Source organism: Micrasema longulum, unplaced genomic scaffold (genome assembly GCF_059751315.1).
Source record: "Micrasema longulum isolate JH-2025_06_02 unplaced genomic scaffold, ASM5975131v1 h1tg002250l, whole genome shotgun sequence".
In the NCBI taxonomy this organism is placed as follows: domain Eukaryota; kingdom Metazoa; phylum Arthropoda; class Insecta; order Trichoptera; family Brachycentridae; genus Micrasema; species Micrasema longulum.
In genome coordinates, this window is record NW_028279408.1 from 249538 (window position 1) to 265406 (window position 15869).

A 15869-nucleotide genomic window follows, 5' to 3' on the forward strand; every position below is an offset into this window, starting at 1 on the left:
TGGTGGATGCAAATATCGAGGAAGACCGAGAAAGACATGGCACGATCAAATCTTTGAAAAGCTTGAAGATGGACTTGTCGAAAGTATGAATGCAAAGAAAGCGAGATCTGTTTGCAAAGACCGAGTGAAATGACGCTGTATCCTCTCTGCCTACCCTTACGGAGAAACGGCTTGATGGTTTGTTTGTTTGTATATTTTACTTAGCCTCTTGAAGGAACTTGTGGTGCGTAGGATACTGCTAAATAAAGATATACAAATGGAAGGTGAATTCTTTGAAATCTCAAAAAACTAATATTATTTTAAGATTGACCAAATTTTTGTACATTGGTTTGTTTGAATTAAACCCCATAGATAAGTAAAATTCTATGTTATTTTTTTTCTAAAAAAACACGTCTTAGAGTAGATTTATCATTATTTAATATAATCTCTTTTGATAAATTATTATATTATTACCGTCGTTCCCTAATCTGCATCTAATGGTTCATAGGGCACTGGTATATTAAACTAACCGCAACGCACCTCGATTATTTTTATTACATGAAGATATTCTGTCTTACGCCTCGGGTGGCAGCTCTTAACTATTTATTTTTTTATTACACATAGCACAAGTGCCTTTTAAAATATAAAATATAACAATTTATTGAGTTCGGTTATAAAAATTAAAAAAAATATTGGAAAAACATGGACAATGTTTTAAGTTGGTCCAAATTTTTGTAATCAAGGACTGGATTCAACCCCATAGGGAGCTGTTAATATTAACTTATTACAACAGACATGAATAATATTTTACAGGAGATAATATAGAAGTCTAGGCATTGACAGGGCTTATGACCTGTCATTGGCTGGTGGTGGCCACTTTACACACCGTGTAATATTCACCATTCTGCCTACATTTGAGCATCTATATTTCTTAGACTATTCCATCTGTTGACGTTTGTGAAGCTTAAGCGCTGAAAGCTGAAACCACTGAAGCCTCTTAAACCAGCCAATGACAGGTCATAAGCCCTGTGGATGCCTAGAATTAATTATTCCTTTCTGTAAAATGATATCCAACAAAATATGTACATATTTATAGATACATGTACATATTTTAAATTATTTTTATTTATTTATTTATTAACACAAATTAATACGTATTACCCACATAAAGGTTTCAGCTCCTTTACTTCACAAAATTCAACAGATGGAAGAGTAGAGGAAATGTGGATGTTTAAATATGGGCAGAATGGTGAATGTTACACAAAGTGGCCACTAAAACCAGTCAATGATAGGTCATAAGCCCTGTAAATGCCTAGACTTCCATATTCCCTTCTCAATAATGTTTTCCCTCTCTGTTGCAATAAATTTAAAAACTTAAATATTACAAAAAAATATAATAATTAAGGTATCCAAAACTCCAGGCCAAAGGCCTTGTGTTGCGTTGGGATACAACATAATGGAAAATGGAAGCACGTACATAATTAAATAATAGCAATAATAAAAATTAAATATTTTTACATAAACATACATATATTTCAAAGGGCATCTGGACAACACGATTAATAGTATATAAATCTATGCAATATCTCGCAGCAGTCTCCTGCAATGGTCTCTTCCCTTGGACAGAATCCAGACTTGTACACTCCTCCTGAAAATGGCTTTCGTTTGGAGAACGTAATATTTTCATTCGGGACATTGAACACTCTTGGGGCCACAAAAGAGAAATTCCTCTGAGCAAGTGTCGTACGTGTTTTTGGAATTAAATACTTCAAATTACAGAAAAACCTCGTACGAGCTTTCTGCTGGGTTCTACTCTTGTAGCCGCATGACCAGAAAAGTGTCAATGACCATTAAAAAAAAAACATATGTATATATACATACATACATATAAAACTAGGATAAAAAACATGACCAATGAGAGGACAACAGTCTCAAAACAAACAAAAAAATGTTTTTGAGAAATTTTGAAAAAAAATTGTAAGTTTATATTAGTTCCTTAAATGTTATGAACTAACCTTATCAATCATAAATAAATATACATATACGAGTATGTATATCAGCGTACAAAATATATTAAAAAATATCAGTATATTCGAACATAAAATAAGTTAACACTAGTTCGTTAGCATAAGTGGCTTTTATAAATGAATCGTTAGTATAAAATATCAACCTTAGCAAATAAATGTTTGTCCTAAGCGGCAAAATTAGCAGTTCACAATGAAGTCCTGTAGCTCAATCGCAAATAGCTATCGACGTGCTAATAAGCGACGTGATAACAATTTCTCACCATGGTCGTTTATCGTATTCGCGATCACAATGACATCCGTGAACACCTAATATTGAATGTCAAAATATTTACTTTTCGCGACGTATAATCCTGCTGCGCAATCACATATTTGAATTTCATCGGTGTAAATATGGAAAATATTTCAAAACTGCTATTTTTATTTATTTATTTACTATTTATCATGCTATTCATTGCATTTAGCCGGCGGTTGGCAAGCCAAACGTCAAGAAAAGCAGTCGCAAAAGTAATTGTTTAATTTTCACTTTATGAATTAGATACTGCATACTTTTTTGCAAATGCAATTGTTTTTTTTTTTTATAGTAAGCGCTGATTTTTCGCTAATGAACTGCATTTATTTACGAGGAAAACAAAAAACAAACCGATACGGGCGTTGACTTAGAGATTACACTCGCGTTGACTTATGACTGTGATAACTTAAGCATATTCATTATTGTTCACTGTGATCGCTCAAATGCTCAGAATGTTTTTAGCACGCCGATAGTTATTTGTGATTGAGCTACTGGTTTAGACTATGACGTATGGGGGCGAAGTACGGGCTTGGAAAAACGGTGAAGAAAGTAGGCTAAATGTCGTCGAATTGCGATCTCTCAGGCGATGTGTGGTAAAACTATGTACGGTAGATGCACAAATGCCGAGATCCGTACATTATGCAAGGCTGAGATAGGCATTATGGACAAAATCAAGAAAGGAGCCCTGCGCTGGTTTGGACATGTAGAGCGAATGGACAGCGAAAGAACGGCTAAAAATATTTACAATGCGAATGTTGATGGAGGCAGAAATAGAGGAAGAGCAAGAAAGAAATGGCTAGATCAAATCCAACAAACATTTGAGATGGACATGTCAAGAGTCGGAATAATCGGCGCGCTTGCAAAAATGTAGAGGAAGCGACATTTGTATGCAAAGGTAGAGTTGTCCTGTGGCTAGTGTCTCGGACTCACGGATCAAAGTTCCGTGGTTCGAATCCCACTGTACTCCAACTTAATTTCCTTTTCCTAATAGTGAGTTATTTACAACTCGTTGAAAATGGGCCTCAAAATTTAATATTTGGAAAAATCATAAGAACGCAAATACTTCTTAAAAAAAATAATAATTATTATTTGGCGTTCTATCCTCTCTGCCTACCCTTACGGGGAAACGGCGTATGGTTTGTTTTTAATGTTGTCGTTGTTGTTGTATATAATATTTTGAGTTTGTGCAAATGTTTGTTGACAAAATACTGGATCTACCCCATACGGAGCCAATGACAGGTCATAAGCCCTGTAAATGCATAGACTACCATATTTCCTTCTTTAAAATATCGTAATTTATTAACCTTAATGACTAAAAATTTTGGAATAAAACCAATTGGTCTAAGAAGATGTTTAAAAATTGGAAAATTGTTTTCAGGCGTTGCCTAGTATGGGAAATAATTCGATCAGATGAATCTCTTTACAAAAATAAAGGTTTCAGCTATTTGACTTCACTGAAGTCAACAGATGGAAGAGTTGAAGAAATAAATATGGATGTTCAAACACGGGCAAACTGGTGAATTTTATGCGGTGTGTAAAGTGGCCATTTACACCAGCTAAAGACAGGTCATAAGCCCTGTAAATGTCTAGACTTTTCTCTCCCTTCACTAAAATGTTTTCAATATCAGTTGTAATTTTTTAATGTTCGTATAGAACTTCATAAAATATTTATACAGAGATGATTTGAATTCACAGAGACTCGAGTTAAAAATGTCGATATGAGAGGTGCATTCGTTTCCTAGTCTGTGTATACGCGGTATTAGTGAGAGACAAAGATAGTTGGTTTGAGAAGGGTGACAATAATAAAGAGTATTTTGTCTAGTTATACGTGTCGTTATTTATTTATAATTTTACACGCCCTACGGGCCCAAATGTTTGTAGACACGCTGGATTTCCTCCCTAGGGAGTAATTAAAGTAAATGAAATAATTCAGCCAGATGAATCTAGACCAAATAAAAAGGGTTACGTTACTTTTCGTTTTGGGCTCGTTACTTTTAACAAACATCAACAAATGGAAGAATTCAAGAAATGTAGATGTGTAAAGTGGCCACTCTAAAACATTGAGAATTGAAAACTAAACGTATTTTTTACTGATTCAATAAATATTGTCAATTTATTAAATTATTTTATGTGCGATTATGCACAGTTTACCATTATATTTGACTTTCGAAAATATTTTTTTAAATATGTTTATGGGAAAATAAATAAAATAAATATTATTTATCATAAATTACCACCAGCGTTTAAAATATTAAAATTAAAATGCGCCCTGCGTTTTCAGTGAACGATGAAACTAGCCGATTACCTCAGCTTATTCCTACATACAAAAGAGCACACTATATTTTACGTCTTAATCCAGTCGCGGGTTTTTAGTACTAAAACAAGCTTGCAGATTTCAAACTTTATTTGAAGATTCTCTATTTGGAAACAGAATTTCGAACATTATTTCGGAAGGACTATTTTTATTTGATAGGATATCGTTGACATTATTTATTTATTTATTTATTAATTTACACGCCCTACGGGCTTTTACATATATTAGAAATTACATTCAAGTGCAGCAGTGAAACATAAGTATGTAAATTTAGTTAAAATTAAAGATAACATAAGAAAAGCTAAAAGATACAATAATAAGTTAAAATAAGGAAATGTACCAACATAGGTATATATGGGGACATAGAAAAATATTTAATAAATTTACATATGAAAACATACACACATACATATGCATACATATAAGTTTATACATTATTATAGAGATACATGAGAAAACAAAATAGTAAATAAAGAACAATATTAAGAAATTTTATACAAATTAATTTATAACCTTTTGAATACTTAACCTATATTTATATAAAGACAGACGAAATATACCAACTTCACCATACTCGTTACCTAGACGCTGGCCGGTGTAGTCTAGGTTATGTTTATATTTATTAAATCCAAGAGTTCGTAACAGTCGGATTTAAAATTAAATGCTACTAACAGACCCGATAGACGCGGACGTTGTCCTGCCCGAACGTTGGCATGCCTGCTATTAGCTTAGAAAAATACTTTTCATTGATAAGTAGGTACCTAGATACTTGTTTGTGATTAAATTCCGAAACTAAAAATTATGAATATTCAAACATTGAATTCGAGTAGGTACCTAGGTACTTGTTTATGGTTGAATTTTAAAACATAAAATAATTCTTTTTTTAAATATGGCATTCTGCTTGCAAACGTCAAACTCCGGTCTTCTCACCAACAGAGGGGTGTACTTATGTAGGAAAACGATTTTTAAAAATGTATTGAATTAAATATTCTTCTAGTATTACCAAAAATCCAGTAAAAAGAAGTAAATGGGTAGAAATTCTAAGGAATTTAAAGAAAGGGTCTGGATTAAGATCCAAACTTTAATTATACAAAAAAATACAACATCTTTCCTTTTCCTTTAAACCACGAGGATGACAGGTATGATTTTGATAAAAAAAATGAAATTTGAAAAATTGCTCAATAGAACAAATTTTTTGTGACTTTTAATGCGTAGATATGCATATCGAGGGGTACTAGACCCGTCGGTACAAATCAATGTGCTTACATTAAAACTTAAAGGTGGAGATCGGTAGTGTATCTTCGTAATCGCTCGAGAAAATTCATCTTCGACCATACCGTCATGGTTAAGGTATGACTTCTTTAGCTTCCCATCATAATCGCGGCCCAGGATTATGTTTCTATTTTAACACACAGAACTATATTCATCTCCGATGTAGATTTGACGTTGAATTTGATGATTAGGTTAGGCGGAAATACCAGTTTAGTTAATATACAGAAAATGCAATATGGCGCTAGAAAACTGGTAACTGTGAACTGTTACCCGTTATTTTAACTGCGTAGTAACGTTAATAATTTAATCATCATCTTATAACTAATTACTTTAAACTGCAACGAATGTACAGTGGATATTACTACTACTACTACATTCCTAGCTTCTTCCACATTCATACATCTTGCCATACATGCCCTTCGGTTCTGTCTGCTTTTGATATGACCAGACTTAAGATTTTGGTTTATCTGATCACGCCACGTCTTCCTCGGTCGTCCTCGTCGTCTCACGTTGCCGTTCATTTTCGCCATATATACTTGTTTTACCATTCTTTCGTCGTCCATTCGTTCTACGTGGCCAGACCAAAAATATTATAACTGTCCATTGTTTATTATAGGAGCGAAAATTCTTTAACATTTTCTTGTATACCCACGAACAGGCCATGCCTTTGTGGGATTTTTGTTTACTATTTATTTTTATTATTTTTGCTATGTAATTATCCTTTATTTTTTTAATACTCTGCTTTACCTCTTATTCATATTGTAAAAAAAAAACAAAAAAAAATAAATAGAAACAACAAAAAATAAAAAATTGGCAAGAAATTCTGCAATCTTTTAAGTGAGTGCAAGCTGCTATAAAGTTTACGACTAACTTCGTTAACCTGATCGTGCCACTCTAATGCTTGTGTGTGATAATACCAAAGTTTTTGACTAAAGTAAAAAAAGTTTACGTGTATTAAAATCTATAACCTACTTCCACTATCTATAAAAACAATTAGTAACGAGAAAATGTTTGAAAAGGCTATTAAAAAATGGATAGTGGAGCTAGGCAGAAGTAAAATAGATTGCCCAAACCAATATTGAATCAATTGCCCCACAAGTGTATAGCTTATGTTTTTTGTTATTTTTATTGTGCGTTTACATATATATCTAGTTGTTAAAACAGTCTGCATATTTTGTTAATTATCTCTGTTTATTATGTTAGTCTTCTTTGTTTATTCTCGATTTTTAAATCATTTAACTTTAATTTTCTTATTATTATTTTTTTTTTTCTGTAGATATAAATTGAAATTCTCGAGTTACTTTACTTTGTTTAATTTAATTTTTATCTTGATTTGATTAAATTTATGAGCACACACTATTTATATGTGTTTTTTTTTTCTTATTTTTAAAATATATTCAAGTAAATTACTTTTCTTTAATTTTAATTGTATTATTTTAATCTATTTCCTTAGGTTTAAAAAAAAATATGCATAATTCTTAAAACTATTTTTTATGTTAATTATTTTATACGTATACAGTATTATGTCTGTACTCTTTTTATTTGATGATTAATTAAAACTAATGTCTGAGCACCCGATGACAAACTATTATTGAATACAATATTTGAGTTTGTCCAAATGTTCGTAGACAAAAGACTGGATTTCACCCCCTCGGGAGTCGTTAAGATTAACAAATTACAACAGGGATGGAGAATGGCAAGGATGGAGGATGGGATGGCGTTGCCTAGTATGTGAAATAATTTAGTTTGATGAATCTCTTCGCAACAATAAAGGTTTCAGCTCTTTTACTTCACTTAAATCAACAGAACCGAAGAAATATGAATGTTCAAACATGGGCAAAATGGTGAATGTTACACAGTGTGAAAAGTGGCCACTTAAACCAGCCAATGACAGGTCATAAGCCCTGTAAATGCCTAGACTTCCATATTCCCTTAATTAAGGTATTCTCCACCCCTGTTGTAATTTGTTAATATTATTGAATAGTTTATCGGGACAAAATATATCTTTATACTTCGTTTTTTTTTATAATGTATTAATATTTTAATAATGTGTATATATTATTGAATAAAGACTATGAAATGATAAGTATATTGTTAAGTGAAATGATAAGTACATTATTTTTATTAATGTATATAGTTTGTAAGAGTAAAATATGAATAAAAAAATAAGATAAATATATAAATATTTTTACGTAAAAAATCCAAATTCATCGGCGCTTGCGTCAGATACGGCATCGCCTCGAATCTCGTTTCTCGAACCGCAAGTCAGTGATAATCTCCAGTACCGGTCTGCCCCTCCCCCCCTATACTTCTCCGGCTGACGGCACCGCATGCCGCGCGTCCCGTTATGCGACGTCACCATTCCGTTAGCCCTCGACCGCCGATTACACCTGCAGCCTGACGTCACAGCCCGTTATAATGGCCAGTTATTCCCCTAACACTTTCCTTGTCGAGGTTATTTGGGATTCGGAGACGGTCGACTTGTGTCACCCCGAAATGAGACACCTCGGTTTGATTTTGGAGCGCATCTGACGTCACTTCGTAAATTGCAATCTCACAATTTTTCTTCTTGTTTTAAAAAAATATTGCAACTGAGAGGGTAAACATTATTGAGAAGGGAATATGGGAGTCTAGGCGTTTACAGGACTTATTACCTGTCGTTGGCTGGTTAAGGTGGCTACTTTACACACTGTGTAACATTCACATAATCACTTACAAGGCCAAGCACAGCTACAAAAGCATCACGTTATGTTTATGTTGTCAAACAAAACAAAATGGTCACCAATTGGTTGCTTAATAACAAACCAACATCGCTTGCGTTCGATGAAACATAGTGATAGGGCTTCTCTCTAGGTTTCGCATTATTACTCTGAGGTTTTCATAAAAATACGATTATTTCGAAATTAAATTCATCATCATCACCATACCTAATAGTCCAGTCAGGGAAAACATTTTTGAGAAGGGAATATAGAAGTCTTGGCATTTACAGGGCTTATGACCTGTCATTGGCTGGTTAAAGTGGCCACAGGCCAAGGACAGGTCATAAGCCCTGTAAACGCCTAGACTCCCATATGCCCTTCTCAATAATGTTTTCCCTCTCTGTTGCAATAAATTTAAATATAAATAACTCACTATGGAGAAAATCAAGCCAGTCTGCACGCATTTGGACATACTCAAATATTATAATTTTTCAATTAACAGATTATTAAATTACAACAATTTAGAGAAGGGAAAATGGAAGTCTAGGCATGTGTAACATTCACTATTTTGCCTATGTTTGAACATCTGCATTTTTTCAATTCTTCCATATGTTGATTTAAATGAAGTTTATCATCATCATCATTCCCTTTCCGCACCTAATGGTGCATAGGGCACTGCATTGGTAAACCAATTGCAGCGTATCTTGATCATTTTTTCAACTTTCATTAAACTCCCATCCACCATCAAAGATTTTACTACAGTATCTCTGTTTAAATCATATCTTCTTTCTTTTCCTTAATCTCTCCTCCTTTTTCTCTTTCCTCTTTATTCCCTTTTCCTATTGAGTAACATTATTAATTTGCAAATACAGTTTTTCCATTTTTAAATATTTTAATTATTTATTATTATTTTATTTTATTTAGGAAACCAACAGTACTACATACATATTTATAGTAAACAAACAGATATAGTGTATAAACTCAGAACTAATAACAGATTTCCACAAAGTATACAAAGTTAGTAAGGAAAATATATTACATATTAAATAAATACATACAAGTTTATACATATTAAAATGTTATATTTATGTCCTCGTAAATTTTTTTCAATAATCAAAGAATGATTTATATATTCTTTAAGAACAGTAAGTTATTGTAAATTGGGCGGGATTAGGACAAGGATGCTTGAAGAGAGGATAAGGAGGGGAAGGGAGATGTACATATTTATTATTATAACGTCTACCAAGTTACATAATGCATTTTTAGTGTAAATTTAGATCTGACAGAGTGATAAAATAATAATAATGAAATATTCTAGTGTGAAAACACCCTTTTAAATAAATATTTTATATCCACCATATCGGGAATCGAACCCGAGACCTCTTGCATAGTAGGCAAACGCGCTGACCATTACATCACGAGGCCGACGGTGAAGATTACGTCTAGTGGAGTTAAAGAGCTGACAAGTTTATTGCCGTGAAGAGATTCATCTAATCGAATTGTTTCATATCCAGTTTTTTGTCTGCTTGTCTGCAAACATTTGGACATACTCCAAATATTGTTAAGATACCAACTGGTCTAAGAAGAAGTTAAAAATTTTTTTTTTTTTTTTAGGCGTTGCCTAGTATATTAGATCAGACTAATCTCTTCACAACAATAAAGGTTTCAGCTGTTGAACTTCACTTACGTCAACAGATGGAAGAATTGAAGAAATATGGATGTTCAAACATAGGCAAAATAGTAAATGTTACGCAGTGCGTAAAGCTAGTTCATCTGGAATCAGAGTTCCCTTAGATATTCCGGAGCAGAGTTGTGCAGTGACTTTTACATAAGCCAACAGGGTTTACATTTCATCCTCTGTGGAAAACGTAGCCAGTGTAATTTCCGAATTCGCGACGTGGACTCTAACGAGTCGGACTAGTCAGTAGTGTTGCCGGTGGAATGCAACTGGAAGTTCGCAGCATTTTATAAAATCCCACCCTCCAGCAAGATGCGGCTCACTGAGACCCAACTGACAGTTTGAAACCCATAAATGTCAAGGGCGAATCGTATATAGAAGCGATTATGCACAACTTACCATTATATTTGACTAACTATAATAATGTTTTATTGTAAATTTATTTACAGAAAAACAAATAAATAATTACCATTTATTTTTAATCATTTCTACCGTTTGTATTTTTAATTTTCTAATATAAATATAAATTTTAATAAAGCGCGCCTAGCGCCTGCGGTGAGCCAAGAAACTAGCCGATTATTCCAGCTTATTTTTTCATACAAATAAGTATACTATATTTTGAATGTATTAACCCCAGAGCTGGTTTTTTCACCTAGATTAAACTTGCAGATTGCACAAATTATTTGAAGATTCTTGATTTGGAAAACAGTATTTCAAACACTATTTCTTAAGGACTATTTTTCTTTGAGATGGTACTTTTGACATAAGACTATAATTACTTTCATGTGTCATATTGCATATAGCACTCCATGCGGCCGTTTTTAGCACTAGTAATTACTAGAATAATGCGGCCACTTGACATTTCAATTGAATACCTAATATCGACTGAATTCATAGTGGTATTTTTTATTGATTTGTTAATGAATTATATATTAAAGTAATGGATAAAATATCTATATATTTTTTTTTGCACCACAACAGACCAGGAGGCTCAATTACAGTGGTGAATTACATCACAAAGCACCCAGGCTTGAGAAAAATCACATTTCAATTTTTGCGTTCTCACCGGCAATCGAACCCGGAACCTTCCGTGCGTAAGTCAAGTGTCTTGACCACTACACCACGGAGGCCGCCGATATAATATAATATATCACGAAGTTATATCGTTTGAGTTGATTTCATGGATAAGAGTTTTAGTATCACATTTCCTATTATTCCTTTATCCTTTTTCTTTTCTTCCCATCCTCTCTCCTCTCTTCATAGTATAGTGTTATTTTTTTTTCTTTTTTATACATATATTTATTTTTGTTAATCTTTGCTTTTAAGTTTTGTATAAAATTGTAAGATTCAATATGTCCATGTATTTATAATTTTCTCAAACTGAACGGTTTGGGTAGGTAGGAAGAAATCGCCTTAAGGCAATATGCCCGCCCTTATATGTATATTTATTGTATATGAATATAAAGTGTCAAATAAATAAAAATAAATAAATAAATATCACACAGAACCACAGAAAAATATCAATTTATTGTATATTTTACTTACGTTATATTATGTACCTCCTATGTAGGTACAAATATATATTATATTTTTTATAGCTTACCTGTAAATAAAATCACCATTCGCCACTGATACATGTGTATAAAATCTTTAAAAGAAAATCAATTGTTTACTTTATTTTATTTTATTTTATTTCATTGGAAAGCCAACAGACATTTATACATTTATAAGAATCAATTATACCATAAATTCATATCATAAAGTCCAATTAGAGGCTTCCACATAATATTGTTATTGTAAATGTTGTCACATAAAAATTATACATATTAACATTCCTTACATTACATAATAACTTATTTTATTTTTGAAGATTTATTAAAATGAAATTAATAATAATATGTGGAACCGCAAGGCGATGAAGGGTACATACGCAAGCTTACGGTATTTGAATGTGAGAATTGTGAAAAATAACTGCACCGGGCAAGCGTGGCAATCTTTACCCGCGCTTTTCTTTGAGAAGAGCCAAGTTAACGGCAGATCCGGCGGAGACTATCGTATCTCGTATCCATTCATCAGCGCCGTTGGTCATTATATCGAATATGCCTTATTTAATACGAGCTGAACCCGGCAATGCTTTGCAATTGCTAGATTTGAGTTCACACTCCAAAATCGAATGCTGTCGAAATTCATTCACGAACTCTCAAGTGAATATGTCGTAAAAATATATACGATAGATGCGTAAATGTTGAGATCCATACATTATGTAAGGCTGAGATAAGCATTAACAACAAAATCAAGAAAGGAGCTCTGCGCTGGTTCGGAGATGTGGAGCGAATGGACAGCGAAAGAACGATGTTAAAAGGCCACTTAACTCCTCCACTTAACTCTTCCATCTGTTGACTTTTGTGAAGTAAAAGAGCTGAAACTTTTATCACGTGGGTGAGATTCATCCGGTTGAACCAAATATAGAAGTCTTGGCATTTACAGGGCCTTGACCTTTCATTGTCTGGTTTTAGTGTGTAAAGTGGCCACTTAAACCAGCCAATGACAGGTCATAAGCCCTGTAAACGCCTAGACTCCCATATGCCCTTCTCAATAATGTTTTCCCTCTCTGTTGCAATAAATTTAAATATAAATAACTCACTATGGAGAAAATCGAGCCAGTCTGCACGCATTTGGACATACTCAAATATTATAATTTTTCAATTAACAGATTATTAAATTACAACATTTTAGAGAAGGGAGAATGGAAGTCTAGGCATGTGTAACATTCACTATTTTGCCTATGTTTGAACATCTGCATTTTTTCAATTCTTCCATATGTTGATTTAAATGAAGTTCATCATCATCATCATTCCCTTTCCGCACCTAATGGTGCATAGGGCACTGCATTGGTAAACCAATTGCAGCGTATCTTGATCATTTTTTCAATTTTTATTCATCTCCCATTCACCATCAAAGATTTTTCTACAGTATCTCTGTTTAAATCATATCTTCTTTCTTTTCCTTGTCACGTGGGTGAGATTCATCCGGTTGAACCAAATCACCCACTAGGCAACGCCTGAAAACAATTTTCCAATTTTTATACTTCTTATTTTACCAGGTAGTTAATTCACCAATAACAAAAATAAAGTGGCCACTTAAACCAGCCAATGACAGGTCATAAGCCCTGTAAATGCCTAGACTTCCATATTCCTTTCACAAAAATGTTTGCCCTCTCTGTTGCAACAAATAAAGATAAAAAAAATATAAGAGTATTTTGAGTTACCTCTTTGTTGAAATAAATTTAAATATGAATAACTCCCTAGGGAGGAAACCCAGCCAGTCTGCAAGCATTTGGACATACTCAAACATTGTTGAGTCCAGTCAGATCAGACAAATCGGTGGAAATAAATCCTAGAGTTTTGAAAATGGTCTAGAACGCTTCCTTTTAGTATTTTAGTAACTATTTTGAGGTAAAACCATTAATCATTTTGTGAACAAAAAATATATCAGTTGACGTATTGTTATAATTTTTGTTAATTTAAACATATAACTATATATGTATCTACGCAGGTCTACCAATGAACAAAATGACTCGCCTACCGTCTGTATTAAATGCTGCAGCGAGACTTATTTTCGGAATCTCTAAGTTCAGTCATATCACTCCACCACTTCGGGAATTACACTGGCTTCGTTTTCCACAGAGGCTGGAATACACACTCTGTCGGTCACTGCACAACTTTGCTCCGGAATATCTAAGGGAACTATGCATTCCAGATGAACTAGCTGACAGGCGTCTCACGCTTAGGCAAGAAAAAAAGTTATTATACCTCTACGCAAACAGCGCACTAAATTCAGTGAACGCGCATTTGCGGTCGCAGGCCCTACGGCATGGAATGCTCCCCCAGCAGAGGTGCGAGGCTGTGAAAGCGAAGTGATGTTTCGGAAGAAACTTAAAACCCACTTGTTCTGTAAATCATTTGAATAAATCCGTAGCATGTGATAACAAAATAAGTCGTTTTAATGAACCCACGAATTTGCCGCGATGTAAAAAAATGTCCGCTACTGTCAGCAATCATCATCATCATTACCTTTCTGCACCTAGTGGTGCATAGGGCACTGCATTGGTACACCAATCACCTCGTATCCTCGATCGTTTTTGTTTCATAATCAGTGTTACGCTTCAGGTGCCAGTCCAGGGTCTATGAAAAATCGTATTGTACAACACATTTTCAAATCAATATTTATTTTTTTAATACAAAGTTTATATTTTAAGCACTAACTTTGTGGTTGTTCATTACAATAACAAATATAAAAAAACTTTTTTTTTAAACATTAATTTTTTTTTTTCCACCGGCCGGTTTCAAAGCAAACAAGCTTCTTCGTCAAGGTTTACGTCACTAATGAATTAATTCCTATTTTATTTTTATCATGTTCTCTAAATACTACACGTGGACCCAATAAATCAAGTCGCTGTGTAAAATCGTGGTGGTAATTTGATATCACTATTTTCGAAATAAGAAGAATTATGAATCGCTTTTTTTAATTTCTAAGATTTTTAAGTTGTAATAAATTCTGAATTCAAATAGACTACTGTTTTAGTGGTGTGACCGTCTCAAGGCAGTTTTCGGGATTCAAATGCAGAAGCCATTTTTTAACAAATAATTTTAATTTCTGTTTATTTGTATTAAATTTTAAATCGAGAGGTAGAGTGTTGTAAATTTTGGGAGCAACGTACATGTGATTCCTCTGACCAAACAATGTTGTCATTTTAGGTGGCACATTTTTTTTCTTGTTTCATAGATTGTATTATATATTTTTATTTTATTTATAAATTTATTGCAAAAAAATAATAAACATAATTAATAACAGGGAATCTATATAAAACCAATTAATGTAAAATGAAAACGGAGTGTTCTCTGTTTATGATAGTCATCATCTAACATGGCACAGCCTGTTCTAAAATAAAGATTTTCTATCTTTAGAGAATAAGTAGTCCTATACTAATAAAACAATAACATAAAAAAGAAAAACTAAAACTACTTCATTATAAATGCCTAGCTAATCAAATGTAAGAAATTAAAAATCATTATTATACAAATATAAAGTATATATATATGCCAAGAATACATGTTACTTAAACATAAATAATATAACAATATTTTGAGTTTGTCCAAATTTTTGTAGACAAGGACTGGATTCAACTCCCTGGGGAGCTGTTAACATTATTTATTTATATTAATGTTAACAGCTCCCCAGGGAGTTAAATCCAGTCCTTGTCTACAAAAGTTTGGACAAACTCAAAATATTGTTGATAAACCCACCTGGTCCATGAAGAAGTATAGAAATTGAAAAAAAAAATTTTCAGGCGTTGCCTAGTATGTAGGTGAAATAGTTCAATTAGATGAATCTCACCCGCATAAATAAAGGTTTCAGCTCTTTAACTTCACAAACATCAACAGATGAAAGAATTGAAGGAATATAGATGTTCAATATGGGCAGAATGGTGAATGTTACACAGTGTGTATAGTGGCCACTTAAACCAGCCAATGACAGATCATAAGCCCTGTAGATCCCTTGACTTCTATATTACCTTCTTTAAAATGTTCTTCATCTCTGTTGTAATATG

At 33.2% G+C, this 15869-nt stretch overlaps 1 protein-coding gene across 1 annotated transcript in view; it reads left to right on the forward strand.

Moving 5' to 3' along the window:
* Dgk (diacyl glycerol kinase 1) overlaps positions 1-15869 on the forward strand; it is an 87906-nt gene that overhangs the window by 71409 nt on the left and 628 nt on the right. The gene's annotated exons all lie outside the window — the stretch shown is intronic.